Source organism: Dasypus novemcinctus, chromosome 4, assembly GCF_030445035.2.
Source record: "Dasypus novemcinctus isolate mDasNov1 chromosome 4, mDasNov1.1.hap2, whole genome shotgun sequence".
Classification (NCBI taxonomy): domain Eukaryota; kingdom Metazoa; phylum Chordata; class Mammalia; order Cingulata; family Dasypodidae; genus Dasypus; species Dasypus novemcinctus.
Window position 1 is genome coordinate 50,810,146 of NC_080676.1, and position 21,224 is coordinate 50,831,369.

A 21,224-nucleotide genomic window follows, 5' to 3' on the forward strand; every position below is an offset into this window, starting at 1 on the left:
GGTTTTAATTTAATAGCAGTGATTTAGTTGACACAAAGCAGTAAGATTAAATACTGAGATACCAAAGGATATATGTCAAGCGCATTTTCTTTTGGGTAAACTTGGACCAATTCATTTGAAAATAAACTTTCTATCACACCCTTAGAGAAGTTGATGGAAGAAGCCTCCAGCTGAGTCAAGATAGACTAGGACCCACCATGACAAATTCTCATCTTACATGCTTCTCCCAGGAAATTTCTGTGGCTTACTCAGTTTCTCTCACTCATAAAAGAAAGTGATTCATTTTTAAAAGGAAGGAAGAGGCATAAAATGAGAGAGGTAGTTATAAATTTCTCCAAACTCAAGTTGTGCTATTTTAGAATAATCCTTCCTTAATAGATGACTAGTTGCCTGCGTTCCTTCTTTCATTCATTCAATAAGCACTCGTGACACCCCTTCTCTGCTCAATGCATTGAGCATTCTAAACAACAAGACATGCTCTTGTCCTCAAGGATAGCACACAGAATTTTAAAATAATAATCATAATAGTGAGTACTAGAAGATGATTAGGAATTTAATGTTATCCAAAAAATGCATGTTTTTTTCCTGTGAATAATCTATTGTTGTGTTTTGTGCCAACTTTAATTAATATATAAATATTTCCTATTCTTGCTGCAATCTAAGTATCTTGATTGCAAAGGATTTTTCTTATACTGCAGTGTCTCCACATTTACCATGATTCACAGTAATACATTTGATATTGTGGTCAGTATACACATATACACCTATAAAAATAGTTTCACAAAAGTATACCTACTATTATATCAATGCATAGTAATGCTTTCTATTTTGTAATATTTTATTCTAGTCATTTCCATTTTTTTTTAAATGCTGCTTATGACCCACTATGATTGTTAATTTCCTGTGTCAACCTGGTTAGGTAACAGTATCCAGTTGTTTGGTCAATCAAGCACTGACCTGATTATTATTGTGATAGTATTTCATGGATTTAAATCATCAGTCAATCGATTGCATCTATGGCTGATTACATCTACATTCAACAAAGGAGACTGCCTTCAGTAATGATAGAAATCTCCTCATCCTATCAGTTGGAGTCCTTAAAGGGAAACCTGAGGATTTCAGTAGTCAGAAAGAAAAATTTCTCTCTCTACTTCCTTCAGTCAGCCCATTTCTCCTGCAGAATTCAATGTCACCAAGTTCCCAACTTGCAGCCCACCTTATGGAATTTGATATTCCCAATCCCCACAGTCACATAAGCCAATTCCTATAATATATCTCTTAATATTTACACACACACACACACGTTGTCAATTCTTTTGGCGAACCCTGGCTGAAACACCCAGTAATGAACCACAGCCCATTTAAAAAATACTACTTCACAAGACCTGCAAAAAAAAAAAACATGTTAGGTTTGCAATGATACTTGATACAACATGAGGATTAAGAATTCAGGTTCTGAAATGAGACAGACTTGAGTTTAAATGCAGGCTTTATCAACTACTGGCTATGTAACCTTAAAGAAGTTATTAACAAAAATGGAGAAAATATAGTACCTGTTGAGAGAACAGAAGAGATCACATATGTTAAAAGTATTTGCTACATACCCAGGCATTGAAGGACAAACACTACATGACCTCAATGATATGAAATAAGAAAGATGCCTCAGAGAGCTAGAGACTGAACGATAGGCTTACAGGAAATCGGGGGGTGGAGGAAGGACGTGAGCCGACGTCTGCAGGAGTGGAATTTATGATGAGCTGGCGGTAAGTATGAGCACAAAGGAGAGATAAAATGGGGGCAAGGGGTTGCCTTTGGGGGAGGCTTTGCGGGTTTGAGGGGGGCTGGGGACGGGCGGATGGGTAATCTTGCCCAAAAAGTGGGGGGAGGGAGGGGTAGCATACGAACATAGGAGAGTGTCGGGTGTTGGTTGAGAGTAAAATGCTGAGATAATAGTATCAAAATATAATTAAGAGGGTTACCTGTTTAGGATGCTCGGAGGGGATGGTCTGGTGCAGGATGGGCTCCTGGGGAATGTCTGAATGCTCATTTTGCCAGAGTGGGTGGTACCATTGGATAGAGACCCAAGTAGTGAGAGTGGGGGTGGACCCACATCCTGGGGAGGACTAATGCCATCAAATAGAGGGAACTGTATCTCTCGAAAGAAAGGGTGGCTCCCAGGGCATTGGGGCAGTTGAGCAAGTTAGGCCCTGAACACTGTTGCAAGTATCTCTGGACGTGGCTCCTCAGGAAACGGAGGTTGGCTGTCACTGTGGGCACCAAGGGGATGGGAAAATGGATGTTAAATGTGTGGAACCAAAGTAAATGTGGGATAAGAGAGGACTTTCACGAGAGTACACAAGGATGGATATAAAACACGTACTATTACACCACAAACATATAGGGGACGACAGACTAATAATGTAAACCATAATGTAAAGCATAGGATAACTAAAAATTTAGAAAACTGTATATCCTAAAGTATGGTCCACAATGTAAGCACAGATGTCATCTTGTTTGAAAGCTATTGTCACAGAGTCTCTACATCACTGTAAGTAAATATGATATGAATAAGGTATAAGAATATCGCTGTGGAAGGGAAAAGGTTTTATGGTGGATGTGTGGGAGTACTGCATATTGTATATATGAATTACTGTGGTCTATGGCTCTTGTGAAGAGAAGTTCAATAATTAGGGGGGAAAAAAAGAATAAGATAGGATGTAGAATTTTTCCAAGTCAACACATATTCTATATCTAACCTTTAAACCCATCGCTATATGCCATCTTACTAGTAAGGGAACCTGGCAATATATTGGGCTTCAATTTTCAGGAAGTTTTGGATCACAGAGTGCTTCAACAATGGCAGCAGAGGAATACTGGTATAGGATACTATTGACAGGTGATATATGGCTGACAGGGAGCTATACAGGGCATATGTCCAGGGTGCATGGTAATGTTTGGATATACTCATAGTGGCAACAATTAAAAACTACAGCTGGGGGGGGTACTGGGTTCCTGGCCAGGGGTGCTCTGTCGTGGTCACTAGGGGAGCAGCAGCAGTCCCCCAGGTGCAACGGTAAGGACCAGGAAGGAATGAGGGTCCAACAGTGAGAGTATGACACTAATGACTATGCTTGTGAGCCTATATGCCTGAAATAAGAACAAGGCCTAGAGCAGCACTGTGCCTGGGAATTTCCTCCTGACAGCCTTTATGTTACTCAAATGTGGCCAGTCTCGAAGCCAAAATCAACATGTAAATGCAATGCCTTCCCCCCAGCATGGGACATGACACCCGGGGATGAGCCTCCCTGGCACCGAGGGATCACTATCAAGTACCAACTGATGATGCAACTGGAAAATTACCTTGAATTGAAGGTTCAATGGGGATCTAGCAGAATATCCCTGTCTACATATAATAACATGACTTTAAAATGCTGTTTGACCTAATGTAAGGGGGAAATGGAAAGGAGAAATGAGTTTATATGGCTACGAGTCTCTAAAAAAGAGTCTGGAGGCTGTCAGAAGGATTGCCCTTATGCACAACTGAGCAGAATCTAAGAGACAGATGAAGTAGATACAACCCCAGGTATTGGTTCCTTTGAGGGCTAAAGAGACCCATGGGCTCTATGGTCATGGCAGTTGGGGTTCACTGCTATGTCAGATGGCCCTTCTTTGGAGCTGGTGTTTCTGCGTGATGAAACTGGATTCAGATGGAATCTCTTTTCATTAGACTTTCATGCTACTTTACTGGAATTGTAGTTGGTGTTGGGGTTTAAGATATATTTAGGGGATTTGAATCTCTGGACTGACAATATGATAGCCAGGCCCTGAGCCTCAACAGACTTCAGCTCCTACAATCTGATTTATTGGACTCACCTCACTCAACTAAGATGGAGTCAAAGAAGGACAACCACCACACCATGGAGCCTAGAGTGCCTACAACTGAAAGCAAGAGGATTGCATCCAGTATCCATGTGGAATCTGAGCCTCCTCTTGACATAGAGATGCCATGGACATAACCAATCCAAGGTCCACAGAGAAAAGGTGGCATTGGAGTGGAGTGGGAAAAGTGGACATGGTGGCTGATATGGGTATGGGGAATGGCAGGAAGAGATGAGATGTGGAGGCGCCTTTGGGACTTAGAGTTGCTCTGGATGGTGATGCAGGGGCAATCACCGGACATTGTAAATCCTCCCAGGGCCCACTGTATGGAATGTGGGAGAGTATGGGCCATGATGTGGACCATTGACCATGAGGTGCAGAGATGCCCAGAGATGTACTTACCAAATGCAATGGATGTATCATGATGATGAGAGTGAGTGTTACTGGGGGGGGAGTGGTGGGGTGGGGGTGGTAGGGTTGAATGGGACCTCATATTGTTTTTTTAATGTAATATTTTTACAAAATCAATTTTAAAAAAAAGTATTTGCTACAATTCAAAGCATATAAGTATTCAGTAAATGTTACATTTTTAAACATCTACCCCCCAAAAATGACAGCAAGAGATGAAAATTAAAGTAATTTGACTTTGGTCATTTGACAGGACATAGGAAAAAGAAACTTCAAGTAGAGATTTCACAAACTCTCTGAGTAAACATACACATTTCATGAGCTAGAGAGATAGTGGAATGAGCTTCAAGGTTGGTGCTTTTCTACCTTGGAGTTACAGAAGAGAAAAGTGCCCCACTTACTTAATGTAGTTTAGATAAAGAGGAAAATGGGAGGGGGGGGCGGATAAAATAGACACGATTTTTGAGGTTTCTTTAAGTCTTGCACTTGTATAAATGAAGTTTGGCAAATGATTCAGCAATGGATATCCAGGGCAAAAATCCCACCCAATACAACACCCAGAAAGCTAACACAAGACCTGATGACTAGAAACTGACCGGTGAGCTCATTTGAATAGCACAGGCATCACAGTGGTCATTTTAGCCTAGGTTATGTCCACTGTCTGCTGTACCACCCGGGACACCTTGGCTGCACTGACTAGCCTGAAACATAATGTAAAGCTATCCCTCTACCAGTGACCTGTGGGTTTAGGGTCTACCACACAGAGGATTTCAGGGTCCTTTAGAAAACCTAGTTTAGAGGTTCACTCTCAAACTTTTCCAGATCATTTATCTTATTTCATCATTTCCCTCACCCAAAAGTGTTTGAGTAACCAAAGAATCCACAGGTAGAGAGACAATGTCCACAGGGTATACAAAAAACCAGGAGATGTGATTTCTGCAGAAAAAAATTTTTACATAGTCTCTACAAAGTTTTGATAAATTGGTTTAATAATCTGCACCATCAAAGCTGAGAAGGCACAGTGGTAGCCAGCATCTCTAAATCCTGAGGCACTAAATGGTGAAGGAATAAAGCTCACTTTCTGAATACATGTAGCAACTTAACACTACAGCTGGTTGCAGAGAGAAGCACTGAGGAAGATGATTCCAATGAAGCATAATCCCCTTAACCACAGACTCTGATATGCAGGCATTGGCCTTATGGACCTGCTAGCAGTGTTGGAGAACAAGTAAATGAAGGGAAAGAATACAGTTCCAGTACATCCACTGAATTTAATTGGCAAGTGGCAAGGATTCAGCATGGAGCTATACGATGCATAAGTAATCAGAGATAGAGACTATATGTCCATTCAGCTGGAAACAGATTCTGGCTGCTACTTAATATATCAGCAGGAGTGTCAATCTACTGTGTTGCCAACATTTTTTTTTTTTTCAAAATGTTCAGGCAGCCAGATAAATCACTCTGTGGATTCCACCTACTACTTGTGGATTGACAGTGTTTATAAACAGCTGTTTTAACTTCCTCAGAATACAAGGAAATGTTCTCATTGCACTGAAGAGATTTTAAATTCACCCATCCAGCAATGGGCCATCAGGTCTTTTGTTCAGATGATTGTGTCTAAGGTCTGGCTTATGACAAAAGCCAGTAATTCCCTTTGTATAGCCAGTGGTAGCAAGTGGCAGTAACTCTCATCTGGCAATAATACAAGGGCCCTCCAAACAGGATTAACTCCCTCCATCTGGGTATCTGTAATGGTATAAAAATGATGTACATATTATTGTGTCATACAAGGCCCTCTTTCTGCACCCCAATTCCCTTTCTGCCAACCTTCTCACATAGAGCGCAGCTCTACAAACACGTGCACCAGTCACTGCGCCCTGGAAGGACTGTGTTCTGCAGTAGTGTCTTTGAGCTTTTGCAAGGCTTGTGTTTTGCTGGAATGCCATACATTAAATTCTTTTCTACCTGGAGATCACCCACATATTTTTGTCCCCCAAATCGAACATCACCCAGTCTGGAAATCTTAATCATTTCCCCCAGGCAGAATTGGGAATCTTTTATATATATTCTAGATTAGGAGCTACTTGAATAGAGGACACCAGTCTGAGATCTGCATCCTTAAATGTACCCAGCACAGTTTCGGGCATGCAGTGGTTATACAACACAGGATTGCCAGGTGTCCAAAAAGTGGAGAATTTTTAGATTAATGCTGTTATCTGTTCTTAACAAGAACGGGGCAGGAGGAGCTGTAAGGAGTTTAAAAGAATTAAAGTGAAGATAAAGGAAAATTTATCTTATTGAACATCATTCAGAGTTTCAGAAAAGATGAGGTTTGTTCTTTTGCAGCATTTAAGTCATGTTTGAAAGTGGCTAGTGTCATGCAACGTTTTAACATTGCTTTCCTAATACAAGGAATACTAAATTATACCCAAGAATGAACTTCTAAGCATCCATTTCTGTCCCCACTTGAATTTTCACACAAATATATAATGATCATCTTATTCTCAGAATGTTCAAAGCCCCAAATTATTACAGGTCACTGTCAACTTTTTTTTTTTTTAATTTGGACATGCCAGGAAAGCATGATGTATTTCCAGGATGTTGGTGATATTTAAGAGAAGTAAAGTGATAGAAAGAAAAATGTACAAATCATTTTTACATAATGTAAATTTTACATTCCTTACACACTTGAACATATTTTCACTATAATAACAAAAATATATAAGAAGTTAGTGTCTATTAAATGCTTGCCATGTGTCCAGCAATGTTATATTTGCTCTTAGAAAGCTTGTATTTTGATAAGTCAACATAAACTATTATTTAAGAAATTAGAAGCAAAAATTTGAGATATTGTTCTGGTGGTTAATTTCATGTGTTAATTTGAATAGGGTATGGTGTCCAGCCGTTTGGTCAGGCAAGCACTGGCCTAATTGTTAGTGAGTATATTGCATAGACAGAGTTATATCATTCATCAGTTGATTGCATCTATGCCTGATTGCCCTACAATCAACAAGAGATTGCATTCAGCAATGAGGAGAGTCACCTCATCCAATCAGCTGGCGGTCTTAAGCAGAACTGAGGATTTCAAAAGTCAGAAAGAATTTCTGCCTCTTCTTCAGCCATTCAACTTCCCCTAAGGAACACAACTTCATCCTCATCAGAGTGTACCAGACTGCCCTACACTGTACAGAGTTCTGACATGCCAGACTTCAGAACCATCTTTTCAAAAGTTTGTAGCTTCTGATCTGCCCTATTGGTATTCCCACCTGTATATTACCATAGTTATACAGTTATATAAGACAACTCTTGTAATAAACCTCTCTGTGTGTATCCTGTTGGTTGTATTTTTCTAGAGAACCCTGCCTGATACACTTCACAAACCTGGTATTTCTCATATGGAATGCTATAGGAATCAGACATGGAGTTTACCGTGCTCAGGGAAGGTTTCTCAGGAGACTGTTTCTTTTCCCATCACACCTACAGGGAGGTACCCTCTCACCACAAGGGTCTTATCTAGAGAGAATTGTTTCAACTATGAGGCAATGTGATGAATGGATACTGGACTTTGATCAGAAGGTCTAAGTTTTAAGGCCAGTATTGGCTCTTATTAGCCATGTAACCTTGGGCCACTTATTTCTGTGTGGCAGTTCCACCACTTGTCGCATGAGGATGATATCTCTGCCTAACCTCCCTCCCTGACATGTTTGCAAGGAACAATCAAGACAGACTGGGAGAAAGCATTTCCCAAATTAGAAATCACTATCCTATTGGATGTGAAAATAATACTGGAAGTGATGAAGTTAAGAACACATAGTAGTAGTTTATGGCAAAGAATACACTTCTCTCAGCCCATTTTGTTAGGTTGGCTTGGCCTTCAGCTATTCAATCCAAGGTCCTCTATGTTCATTCAATAAACATTTCTTGTCGAGTTTCTCATACATAAAGTTTTATGTACAACTAGCACAAGAACTGCAGGCTGCTTGCTAGGACTATTTTCAGAAAGGGGCAAGAGAAGAACAGTAGCTTCATTCTTGCCAAAAGCAGACAGGCTTCCTTGTTAAGAACTCTCCCAGAGGTAGAACACTTCAGCATTCACATCGCTTTTTCTTTTAAAGCCTCTCCCCTGAGCCCTCTGCAGCTTGTCCATGATACACAATTTAGAATCACCCGACCACTTAGGACATTGGGATCTGGAGGCAGAGTACCAAATGCATTTCATATTCAAGAGGAGAAACATTAGCAAGCACAACATTTAATATGCTGTGTGCCGCAAGGATCAGGAGCTTAGACTTTCCATTTCGGCTTCACTGGTTAGACTGCAATCTGAACAAGAGTGTGCAGTGATGCAGTGTGTTTGGCCCTTGTCTGTGCCAAACAGCAGTTTTATCATCAGTAAGGATGCATTAAGTGAACCCCAGGGATAGCTTACACATTGTATTGAGAGGAAGGGGTGAAAATCCATCAATGCCGTGTAATTTAAAGGTTTTCATGCTGTTCTTGAGAGGCTGTAAGCTTAAATTCCTATGTCCCAGTTAAAGAGAAAATGGTTCTGGTAAAGAAAGATGGATTTAAAATAGTGGTTACCCATGGAGTAAACTTAAGTGATAAAGGGAAACAGATAGGATAATGGACATCACCCAGCACGTTCAAGGAGTCCCACATAATTTTGTATTTGCAAAAGAGCATACTTTGGGAATTCTAGGCTAGACATCCATTTAAATGAATGTTTTTATTGCCTTTGATTACACAGTCTTTTAGTCCCTCCTTGTCAGTTCCCAGTTGTCTCCTATTAGAGGAGAATTATAATCAGACTTTCTGCCAGGAAAGCATAAACTTGAGGAGAGAGAAAGGACAAACAGAATGGGGAAGATGATAAGACGAACATGATATATGAGCCAAGATTTCATTTACACAAGTTGCTCTTCTGTGCCAGGGATAAACATAAACAAAAATTTCCAGACTCACCTCATACACAAATGAATATAACTTCATTCAGCCCTACAGGCTAGTTATCTTATCTACCTTGTGTTCCCTGAATTTGTTCATCAATCCCCCGCCACTAGTCCTATATCTCAGCCGTTCCTTCTATTTATAATATCCTTCTCTGTTACCATGGCACCTACTGAAATCTTATCCTTCCTTCACCACCCAGCTCAAGTACTACCTTCTCAAAAAAGGTTTCCCATCACTGGGAAATAATTTCTCCAGCAAATTGCTTTAATTGTAGTTTAGCACTTAACACAATGTATATAGCTTAGGATTGTTATTTATGGAAGTATTAAAGTGTCTTCTGCCAAATTATGGACTGTAAAGTCAAGTGCCATGCCTTAATCATTTTATGTCTCCAGAGGTACAGGTCAAACAGCTGATGCACAGTGTGCATCTGTTATGTTGGGATGCAAATAAAAGCAGTACACCTTGAAGGCTCAGAACTTTGACCACACCTACATGAGAGTAGCTTATGAATCTCTGTGCCTCTGCTTTCTTTTCCAAGAGGGGTTGCTATTCTCTCAGTCCCCAATCAATCTCCACCTCCACATCTATTTCTTCGAACCTTGAAACACTTGAATTCAATCTTGTGAGCTTTGTTAATAACTTCTTTAGAGGTTTACCTAACCTAACATCAGTTCAAATGCTGCAAAATAAGTGACATTTATTATAGACTTTAATTTGGAAATGTGGGAATGTCTGCAACCTTCTAACTTTGACACTTTAATTTTGCTTCCTTAAAATATATATAAATAAAGCTTATTTAGTGCATGTCTTTCATAAGAAATTTACCTACATTAACTCATTTAATCCTTGTGATGATCCTATTTGATAATATTATTGTTCCCACTTTAATGACACTGAGAAGTGTGACACAAATTGTCTAAGCAACTTGCCTAAGGTCCTGCTGCTCATAAGTAATGGGGCTAGACTTTGAACTCAGAAAATCTGGTTCCAGAGTCTATGCTTTTATCCACTATACAGATTGCACAATGGAGAGGACAAATTCTCTTAAACTTTAAATTTAGGAAAAACTAGTTTATTTGAAATGGTGTGTGATGTCAAAGCTGAGGTGAGGTCCTGGGAGTTAAATTCTAGAATCTAGAGATGGTATATCAATTAGGAGACTGCAGTCTTGGTGACTTCAACTAAAATGGTGGTCACAGGAATGGAAAGCATCACACAGATTCAAGAGATACTTAAAAGGCAAGCTAATGATGTATTGGTAATAGATTTGAATGCACTCACTAAATATTTGCTGAATGAATAAATGAATGAATGAAGGGTAGGAATAGGAAAAATAACTTGGGATCTTTACTAAAATCCTCCCTGCATGTCTGAGAATGCAACTACCAGGGAAGTAAAATAGATACAAGGTATGTGGAAAGTGATCTCCTTCCAGAAAGACAGATCAGTGAACTCAGCAATGAGATATCCTTAATCAAAACAAAATTTGTTCTCCTCATGGTGTTTTCCATCCAGAGTTTCCAGTGACTGCTTGTGAAGCAAGCTCCTGAACTGCTGGTCTTGTCAGCAGTAGTAGTAGCTTAGGTAGTTACTAGTGCCTGGCTGAGATTTTCATTGGGCTTGGTTTTACTTTATAGGTGGACCTTCAATGGTAGCTCCAGTGAAATATCTGTTGAATCCATTAGCTGCTGCCAGGGGAGCCCCAATAAGCTCCCATCCCTTGGCAGCCAGACGGTTCAACACCAACCTCCTGGACCCTCTAGGGCATAGCTGTGATGCTCAGCTGTGTCTTTCTTAAGTATAATAATAATCCTTTGTTATCATCTTTACACACAGTCTGTCTCCCATTATAAATATATTAGTAGCATAGGTTGATTTGGGAAATACAGAATTAAAAAAAGAAAAGAAAAATCCTCTGTGATGCCCCCAAATGTTATCTAAAGTAACAGTGAATGGTCACTGTTAAGAGCTTGTTTATGCTAACAACACTGAGAAACCTTTGAAAACATAGTGAGATATATGTTTCAAGATGATTTCTCTGCTACAGTGCAGAGAGAAAATGAATGAATAAGTAAATAAGTGGTATGCTTGGTTGTGGAGAGATCAAATAGGAGTCCAAACTCCAGCTTCAGCTCTGGTAGTTACAAATAAATGGAAAGTTACTAATAAGGCTAAAATTTGCATTCCTCAAATGTGATTGGACTTAATTACGTAGTGTATGTAAATCCTATAACACAGTCCTCAGGACATAGTAAGTCTGCAAAAATTGCTTAGCTTTTCTTATCAATATGTAGTTTATACCTTGTATCTTTACAATAAAATGGGGATTACCATATATACAGTTTTTTTTAATTTATTTTATCTCTCCCCACCCCCTCATTGTTTGCACTTGCTGTGTCTACTTGCTGTACCTGCCTGTCAGGCCAGCTCGCCATCTTGTTCATCCTCTTTAGGAGGCACCAGAAAACTCTGCTCCCTTCTTTGTTGTGTCTTTCATTATGTTTTTCTTCTTGTGTCTCTTGTTGCATCATCTTGTTTTGTCAGCTTGCTGCACCTGCCTGTTGGGCCAGTTCACTGTCTTCTTTAGGAGGCACCAGGACCAGAACCATGGACCTCCCATGTGGTAGGCAGGAGCCCAATAGCTTGAGCCACATCTACTTCTCTATATATAGTTTTTATAAACTTCTTTTTAACATTAGCATCAGCACTTTCCCGTATTATTAACAATTCCTTGACAGCATGATTTCTAAAAACTGCATACTGTTCTACTCTGAATATACACCACACATTGTATAATCCTTTCCTTACTGTTGGACATTTAAAGTGTTTCCAAGGAATAATTATAATAACGTGATAATAATGTGGTATCATCAAATACAATTTTTTTCTAAATCTCCGATTAAAAAATAGAATAGATTCTCAGAGGTACAATCACAGGGGCCAAAGGAACGGAGGTATTTATATATTACCAAGTTGCTTGTTCACACAGGTTGTGTGATGTAACATTTTCATGAACAATGTCAGATTTACACCAATGAAGGAACATTTTATTGCCTTACCCTTTTAAGAAACAGCTCTTTGAAATAATTTGCAAAATCAACCATCTCAAGGAATTTAGGATTTGTCTGAATATTTATTAAGTGTGAGACTTGAGACATCATATTCCTCCAATAATCTAGTAAGACAGTTAGTGGTAACACTCCTCACACACTACTGTCCACATACAACCCTCCTTATTCTGTGCCCTGGGTGTCCTGAGATGCATTCCCAGGCCTTGTAAGAGTGACCTCCCAGTGTTCAAACTGTCCGAAGGGAATATGACCACAAGCACAAATTCTTTTTCATATCTCAACCTCAGATAGGGACAACTACACAAGTACATATATACGATTACAGATAAATACTATGGGAAAATTATAATTGAGATGATACCACAGTGAGATTAATTCTGATTGGGGAACTAGAGAATTTACTTTCTGAAAAATGATACTTGTCCTGTATTGCTTTGAACCAGCAGAGTCAAAGTTTCTGCGGTTATTCAAGGAGCAGAAAAAAGGCCAGTATAGAATGGAGTAAGTCAGTGAGCAGGCAGAACTGTACAAGAGTAGGATGCAATGAAAGAAGATATCAGTTTATACTGGATCCTGTAGCTCAAATTACAGAATTTGGACTTACCATACATGATGATTAATTTCATGTGTCAACTTGGCTAAGTTATGGTCTCCAAGTGTTTGGCAAGCAAACACTGGCCTAGTTGTTACTATAAGAGTATATTTTAGATGGATTTATATCACTCATCAGTTGATTGCATCTATGGCTGATAGCATCTACAATCAACAAAGGAGATTGCCCTCAGCAATAAGGGGAATCTGTTCACCCAATCAGTTGGAGTTCATAAAGCCAGAACTGAGAATTTCAGGTGTCAGAAAGAGAATTTCTATCTCTACTTCAGCTAGCTTCTCCAGGGAAATTCAGTGTCATCTATCTCCAGTTCCTATCTTATGACTTGCACTACAGAATTGGTCTTGCCAATCCTTAGGGTCATGTGAGCCACTTCTTATAATAAATCTCTTAATATTTACATATATCATACATGTTACATATATAATATTTACATATATAAATATATTCCTGGATGTCTCCTGTAGTATAGAGCACTCAATTTGTCTTAGAGGCAGGTAAAAAAGCTCTATTGCTCACAATTTACCAAAACTCAAGGTCCTACTTGCAGTGAGGAAAAGAACAGAATTCGCCTGCTTTTGCCCATACTTGTCTTGAGGGGAAATAAGACTGAATTGCCATACATGGTCTACTTTTCATTCAGAAGAAGCACCCTGTGGATCATAGAAGAGCCTTACCACAAAATCGAGTCCCCATAATCATTCAGTGATTCTAATTGCAACAGGCCTCCTTGTTGTGTGGTGGGGATTACCTGTGCTTTCCCTTGGAAAGTGTGCTCACAGCAAGCACTAGCTCTCCTAGGGCTCACAGAGACTCATACTATTGTTTTTTATAGACCAAAAATCTTGATGCAACCTTCCTACTTCAACTCTGCTCCAACATGTCGACAGATTCATTAGCTGGACATGCCAAATTATCATAATTTGGAAAGCATGAAATGTGAGCCTAAATGAAGGCAGAGCAGACCAAAAATAGCCATCTAATCAGCTTTTAGAGTGGGCACAAGTCAAAAGATCAGCAAACTTGCTAATGATTCACATCTCAACATCTTGCCAACAAGAAACTTTAATTGACCAGTTTCCAGCTGTTCTGTCCAGCAAACACTGCAGTTTTAAAGAGCTAAATAGAACCTCAGCCACAGACCTGCTTAGGTAAATTAGGAAATAGCTCTGCATACTCCTCCTCTTGGCACAAAAATTTTAGACCCCCTATAGAATCCTATATGGAAGGAAGAATTGGGAATAAAAACATATTCACAGCCCAGGAAGCAGGTAGCAAGTAAAATATGTGGACTTAGGAAAGAACCACATGAGAGAGGGAATCATATCTGATAAAATGAAAGAAGACAAAAGAAAAACATGTCAAGAAAGAAAATCCAGCAGCATCCTAACTGCAAACTCTGAGATTGTCAGGTGCCGTGGTTTGGTGGAGCTGAGTGGAGAACTCTCAGGAGGACCAGCTAGGAATCCTGCTGTGCTGAGCAGTCCCTCTCCCCGGTGTATATTAGTAGATATAAAGTCATATGAACAGCAGAGTTTCACAGGTACCCAGGATTTTCAGGAATCCTGTGTTCCAATATTGGTCTTCCTATCTTCCGTGCCTCAGATCATCTCAAAATAGGCCTGAAACCTGGCCTATCTCACAAGGAAGTTTTTACAAGTCCCTGAAAGGAAAATGTGGTCCTAGGTTTAAGTTGGTGCTCTCTGTAAAAGGTGTGGTATCCTCCGTGGTGGTGGGAGACTCAGACTGTGGGGCAGGGACCTGCAGGCAGTCATTTAGCTTCACTGAGCCTATGAAGTCCTCACTCTTAATGCGGGGGAAACAGTGTCTCCTGCTCGGGGCGTCTGTGGTAAACAAGGCATACAAGTGCCTCATAAACCTCGTGCGCTGTAAATGGAAGGCATGAGAAGTGTGAGCCTGGAACTGCACACTTGGTGATACTTTCAGGAGGACAAAATGAACTGAGTAACAAGAGATCAGAGTGTTCGTGCTTGTGCTGAGGTGTTAGGTGGATATTAAATCTCACAGCCTTCCTGTGTGGTTTCTAGCTGCTTAGAGAGCAGAGGGTAGTAGGACACATTGGATATGTATGAGAACTCAAAATTTTCTCCAGTTTAAAATCCTACAATATGTAAGAGACCCCAAGGTACTGAATCTGTAAGTAGGGTTTTCTATTTGTTTCTTTATTTTTTACCCAAGATAATGTAATTATAGACTTTCTGTAGAGCAGCAGTTCCCAAACATGCACATGAATCAACTAGTTATCTTGTTAAAATGCAAATTCTGATTCCGTAGGTATTGAGTGGGGCCTGTCTTCTACATTTCTGACATACTACAAGTTGACGTCCATTCTGCCAGTTCACAGACTATACCTGAGGCAGCAAGGCTGTAGAGGACATTTGAGAGAGGCTGTCTTAGTTTGCCATATGGATGCTGATGCAAAGTACCAGTAATGTGTTGGTATTTATAAAGGGTATTTATTTGGGGGTAAAAGGTTCCTAGGCCATGAAAAGTCCAAACCAAGGCATCATCAGAGATACCGAAGTCAACTACTGTTGATCCTGGCATGTTGCCACGTGGATGGAGCAAGATGGCCGCTGCAGAGGTCTCTACCTTCCCCTCCAGAATCTGCCATCTCTTAGACCTCAGCAGTGAGCAACCAGGCATTGGGTGTGTCTCTTTCCCGGCCTCCTCTATCAGTCTCAGCTGTTCCATGCTCATCCCAAGTTCAGCTATAAACTCACAGGCATATAGCAGAGCTGGTCTCCTCTTGAGCTGCTCCGTAGGCCCGGCCTCTTGTGGGTTTTGTGCCTCAGGGAACCTCTCTTTCTCAGTGCAGAATGAAATATGCCGGCTCCCTTTTTCCTCTGTCTGGGTCTCTGTGACTCCATTTATATCAAACCCAGCAAGAGGGTGGAGACCCAGCATGAATTACACCCAGTGACATGATCCACTCAAATGGGTCTCACACCCACAGGAATGGATTACTTTAAAACACAATCTTTCTCTTTTGGGGATTCATAAAATAATTTCAAACTGCCACAGAGGCCCAGGAAGGATTTAAAATACCAAAGGCTTTTGGTGTCGAAAGGACCTTAATTCAAACCCTTAATCTTCACATAAGGACAAAATGGCCCTTCAGTCTGCATCACATCTAAGGGGACCATATTTACTGCAGCATCAGGCACCTCACTCACTCATCTCATTAGGGCCCTCAGAAGAAAAATCTCAAAATCTAAGTTCTGAGGGGAAGGCAAGGGAAAAACAGGTGTCATATGGGGGCAATTTCAGTACTTGGGAATTGTCCTGAATGACATTGCAATGACAGACACATGCTATTATATATCTTGTCATAATTTACAAATTTGTGCAGGGTAGTATAAACTACATGTAATCTATAATCCACGGTTAGTGGCAATGCTGCAATTTGTTCATCAATTGTAACAAATGTACCACACTAATAAAGGATGGTGTTAATATGGGAAAATGTGGGGGGGGGAGAATGGAGCATATGGGAATCCCTTATATTTTTTATGTAACATTTATGTAATCTAAGTATCTTTTTTTAAAAATTTTAAAAGTATTTTAAAAAATCTAAGGAGGAAGGATTTCCAAGTTAAAAAGAAAAAATTGAAACTGAAAACAATCCCCAGTAGACCTCATTTCTTGGGCTATGTTCCAAAAGTGAAAAAAGAAGAGGGGTTCAATTTGCACTAAATGGACTACAGCTTTGCTCCCAATCATGCAAATTTATCAGAGCCCCACTTAAAATATCACATTATGGCCTTGATTCCTTTCAAGTCCAATTATCCATTAAATTAGGAGGGGAAAACATTTCCTTGTTCTATCTTTGCTCTCTTACGGAGTGATATGTAAAGATATGAATGAAACAAGGGAAGGGAACTGGAAAAGTGAACAAAATTGCTCTTGAAAAAATGATCTTGATCCAGCAAATACTCCTCAATATATACTGAATTTACCCTTTAAGAGAATTGCTGCATTTCTACCTATAATTTGATCGTAAATGGAGTTTTTGAAAAAAGGTTCAGTTCTAAGAAAGGCTTAACACATACAAGGAGATATTTGTTCCCAAGTGCTTCTGTTACACCAGCAAATATTGAACAGCAATGGATACACTTCACACAGTGAGAACTTTCGACTTCAGTCAACACTATACTGAGAGGCTCTCCCTATTTCAGCATAAAAGTTTCACAAGAAAATTTGCCCATAATGACTATCCTGTCTGGAACTCCAAAGGATTCTCCCTTGGTTATCTGAATGCCATTATTAACATGTATTTTTAAGTATCTGTGTTAAGTTTAGAGCCCTGACATTAACTCAGACTAAAATACCTTAGCCTCGTATGTTTATAGCCCCCTTCATTTGGGAACTTCTTTCATATGATAAAATGTGAAACAGATTTAAGGGGTTCAAAAAATTTTTACTGAAATCTATAATTGCTTTCTTCAGTTCACTGAGATGCCATTAACTACAAAACACCCAATAGGGACCTATAAGATGCCCACAGCATTAATGGCATCCTAAGAGACTGACCACCACTACCACTGCCACCACCATGCTACAAGCTTGGGTCTCTTATTTATTAGATCTTATAACAAATAAGAAATGGCACCAATGTCAACACAGTCAAGGCACCATGTTAGGTCATTTACTTTAAGAGAATCTGAGAGAAACATGCTTTCCTATTAAATAGATTATGTGGTTACTAGATCTTTGTTTCTCCATGGATTACCCAGGAGACTGATGAGATGAGGAGCAGAAAGTATGATAGGTGTGAACCTGAGGAGAAAAGACATCAGGCTGTGCAGCCAGATGCAACCTCCTGGCAGCAGTCACCTGCCTAGAGCCCGTCAAACCAACAGCTGCTGCTTCCTCTGCACCTGTACACCCAACCTCTCAACCTACCTGTATTCATATTAGTCAGGGTTCTCCAGGGAAGAACTAGAACTGATAAGATATAGTACTTATGTAAATTATGGATAACATATATTATATAAATGAGATTTATTACAGGAATTGGCTCACAGTGCTATAGGGATGGACATGTGTGAATTCCATAGGGCAGGCTATAATCTGGGAACTCTGATGAAGGTTTTCTGTGAATTCACTGGGAGAAGCTGGTGGCTGAAGTAGAGATGGAAATTCTTCCTTTACAGCCTTCAACTGATTGAATGAAACTTCTCTCATTGCTGAAGGGATTCTCCTTCTTTGATTTTAGATGTAATCAGCCTTAGATGCAATCAACTTACTGATGATTTAAATCTATGAAATATCCTCTTAGTAACAATCAGGCCAGTGCTTGTTTGACTAAACAACTTGACACCATAACTCAGCAAAGTTGACACATGGACTTAACCATCACAGTACCCTTCCCCTCCCTTGTCCTCTGCTCAACTCTTCCTCTAAGCAGCTTGTTCTCAGTATGCACTGAAAGTACTGTTACTGTTGAGATCCCTTATAAGCCCTCACCCCTACCATGGAAATACCTACAAAAACATGCACCCTAATGTGCACTTATACACAGCAGTTCCCTCCCATATTTGATTCATCCAGAGTTGAGTATCTGATTCAACATAAGCCATTGAAGAATCTTCCTGGGAATTTTGGTATTGGAACCAAGAAAATTGAGTTGGTCTATTTCCAGATCCCTAAAGCCATGACATGTAAAGTCCTGGAACTGAAGGGGTCTGTTTTGAGTGCTTTTGTTGCTGTTTGTGAGTATGTTTTTGTTTTGTTTTGCTTTGTTTTTGGGGGGAAGTTGTTTTTTTATTTTTAAAGGAACTTTAGATTACATAAATGTTACATAAAAAATATAGGGGGTGAAGCGGCTGTGGGTCAATCAGCTGGGCTCCCATCTACTATATGGGCGGCCCTGGGTTCACATCCTGGGGCTTCCTTGTGAAGGCAGGCTCACCTACACCCTGTGGAGAGCTGACGGCCAGCAAGCACTGCAGAGAGCCCACTCAGCAAGGTGATGCAACAAAAAAAGGGAGACAAGGAAAAACACAGAAGAGTGCTCAACGAATGGACACAGAGAGCAGACAGCAAGTAAAAAGACGCGGTGGCGGGGGGGGGAATATATGGAATTCCCATATACCCACCCTCCGCCTCCCACACTTGCCCATATTAACAACATCCTTCATTAGTGTTGTACATTTGCTACAATTGATGAACACACATTGAAGCACTGCTGCTAATCATTTGCTACAATTGATGAACACACATTGAAGCACTGCTGCTAATCATGGACTAGAGTTTACATTATGGTCTACACTTTGCACCACACAATTTTATAGGTTTTGTCAAAATGTATAATGTCTTGTATCCATCCTTACAGTGTCATGTGGGACATTCCAATGTCCCAAAAATGCCCATGTTATAACTATTCTTCCCTCTCCCTCCCTTCAGAATCTCTGGTGGCTACTGTCTTTACTTCAATGATACAAGTTCTTCTATTGCTAGAATATTAACAAGTTTACTTTAGTCCATAGTTGCATTCCCCCTTATGTTTGTTCATTCCTCAATCTTGAGGATTTGGGGATGGTGATGCCTACTCTGTTTCTGGTTGAGAGGGGGCTTAGATCTGTTTTTATCACTAAAGACCAAATTAGAAACACAAGCTGACACATAGAAGCAAAGATTAGAAATAGAGAAAAGCCCAAAGGCAATCAAACTTCACAAAAATCTAGTTCTTTCCTAAGGATACTGCTTCCACTGCAGCTCATTCAACAAATATTTATTGAGTGCCTACAATGTGTCAGGCACTCTTGTAGACACTAGTATACAATGTCCAAAACTGGCAACTTGATTACTTACTTACTCACCAGAATTAGAATTTTCTGAGTCATGATCAAGACAGGAACAGCGATTTTATTCAAACAGGCCTGAGTCCATTCCCTGGAAATTGTTGAGACTATTCTACTGGAACCTCTAAGACTGACTATCCCTTCCTTACTTTATAATCCATGCCCTTGATCACCACTAGAAATGGAAATGTGTCTCATCACTTACCTTTCTCTATGTTCATCCCCAAGCTCTTTGGAACTTCTCTCTACTCACCCAGCCTTGTTGGTATCTCTCTCCCAAACTGTCCATTATGCCCTCTGGAGTCCCACTTCTACATTAAACACATTTCCCTACATCTTCCTCACTTAACTTTCTGACAAAACTGTGACTTTGCTCCCTGCTTTTCCCTAGCCCCTGCTGTCACAGATCTTATTTTCTGGTAGGAAGGGAACAAAAAAATAAATAAATATATCATATGTTAGATGACAAAATTGGCAGAAAGAACAAAAGGAGAATAGGTACAACAGAGCTCTGAGTTTGTAGGGAGTGTGCTGTTTTAGACATGGTTGCCAGAGCAGACCTGGAAGTTGGGGAAAATTTGAGTAGACTCTGAAGAGGTGAGGATTTCAGTGTGATAAAAGGGTTTTAGGCAGATGAAAATGCAAGTATGGGGGCCCTGATTCAAAAACATGCTGTCAGGGAGGCCAGTGTGGTTGTGAAGTAGTGGTGAGGAAATGGTGAGAGTCAAGTCAGAGAAGAAGGGGCCTGGACCTATGGAGCCACTAGAGAAGTTGCTGCCCAACGTTCCCCAACTCCACATACCTTGGAATGATTTGGAATCACAGCTTCATTCTTCAATTCCCTTTCCAGATCATTCAACAAAAAAATATCTGCTCTAGTGTTTCTCCTTTCACAACGACCTATATTGGAGCTCCCTCCAAACTAAGATCCTCTTGCAATGCCAAGACTTCAATGAAACCTTCTTTGCCCACCTGTCTACAGAATAAGAATCATTCAGTTTTTCATTCAATCAACTATTTATTCAACAAATACTTAGTGACAACCTATTATATGTCAGGTTTTGTGCCCTCTGGGTATAAAACTATAAACAATAAATTAAACAAAAATGTTATAAGGCCTGCTGTAAACCAGGAGCTGTGCCCTGAGAAATAAACACTGAACAACAATGCATTAAAAGTCTACAATGAGTGCACAAAAAAGTCTACACTGAGTGCACAAAAGTGAACAAGAGACAGATTATGTTCCTCTAGGGCAGGAATAAGAAAGGACTCAAGGTAATCTATGGAAAAGTGGCCCAAGGGCATCAGAAGAGTATAAAAGTTGTCATGGATGATCTAGGCTTCTTCAAAGGAAGGCTGGACCTGGCAGATGGCGAGAAGAGAAAAGATGCTACACGGCTGGAGAAATGGAGAAAAGCAGAAGTGGGAATTTGCATGGCATGGAGGGGGTAATTAGTACAGGAGAATTTGAAT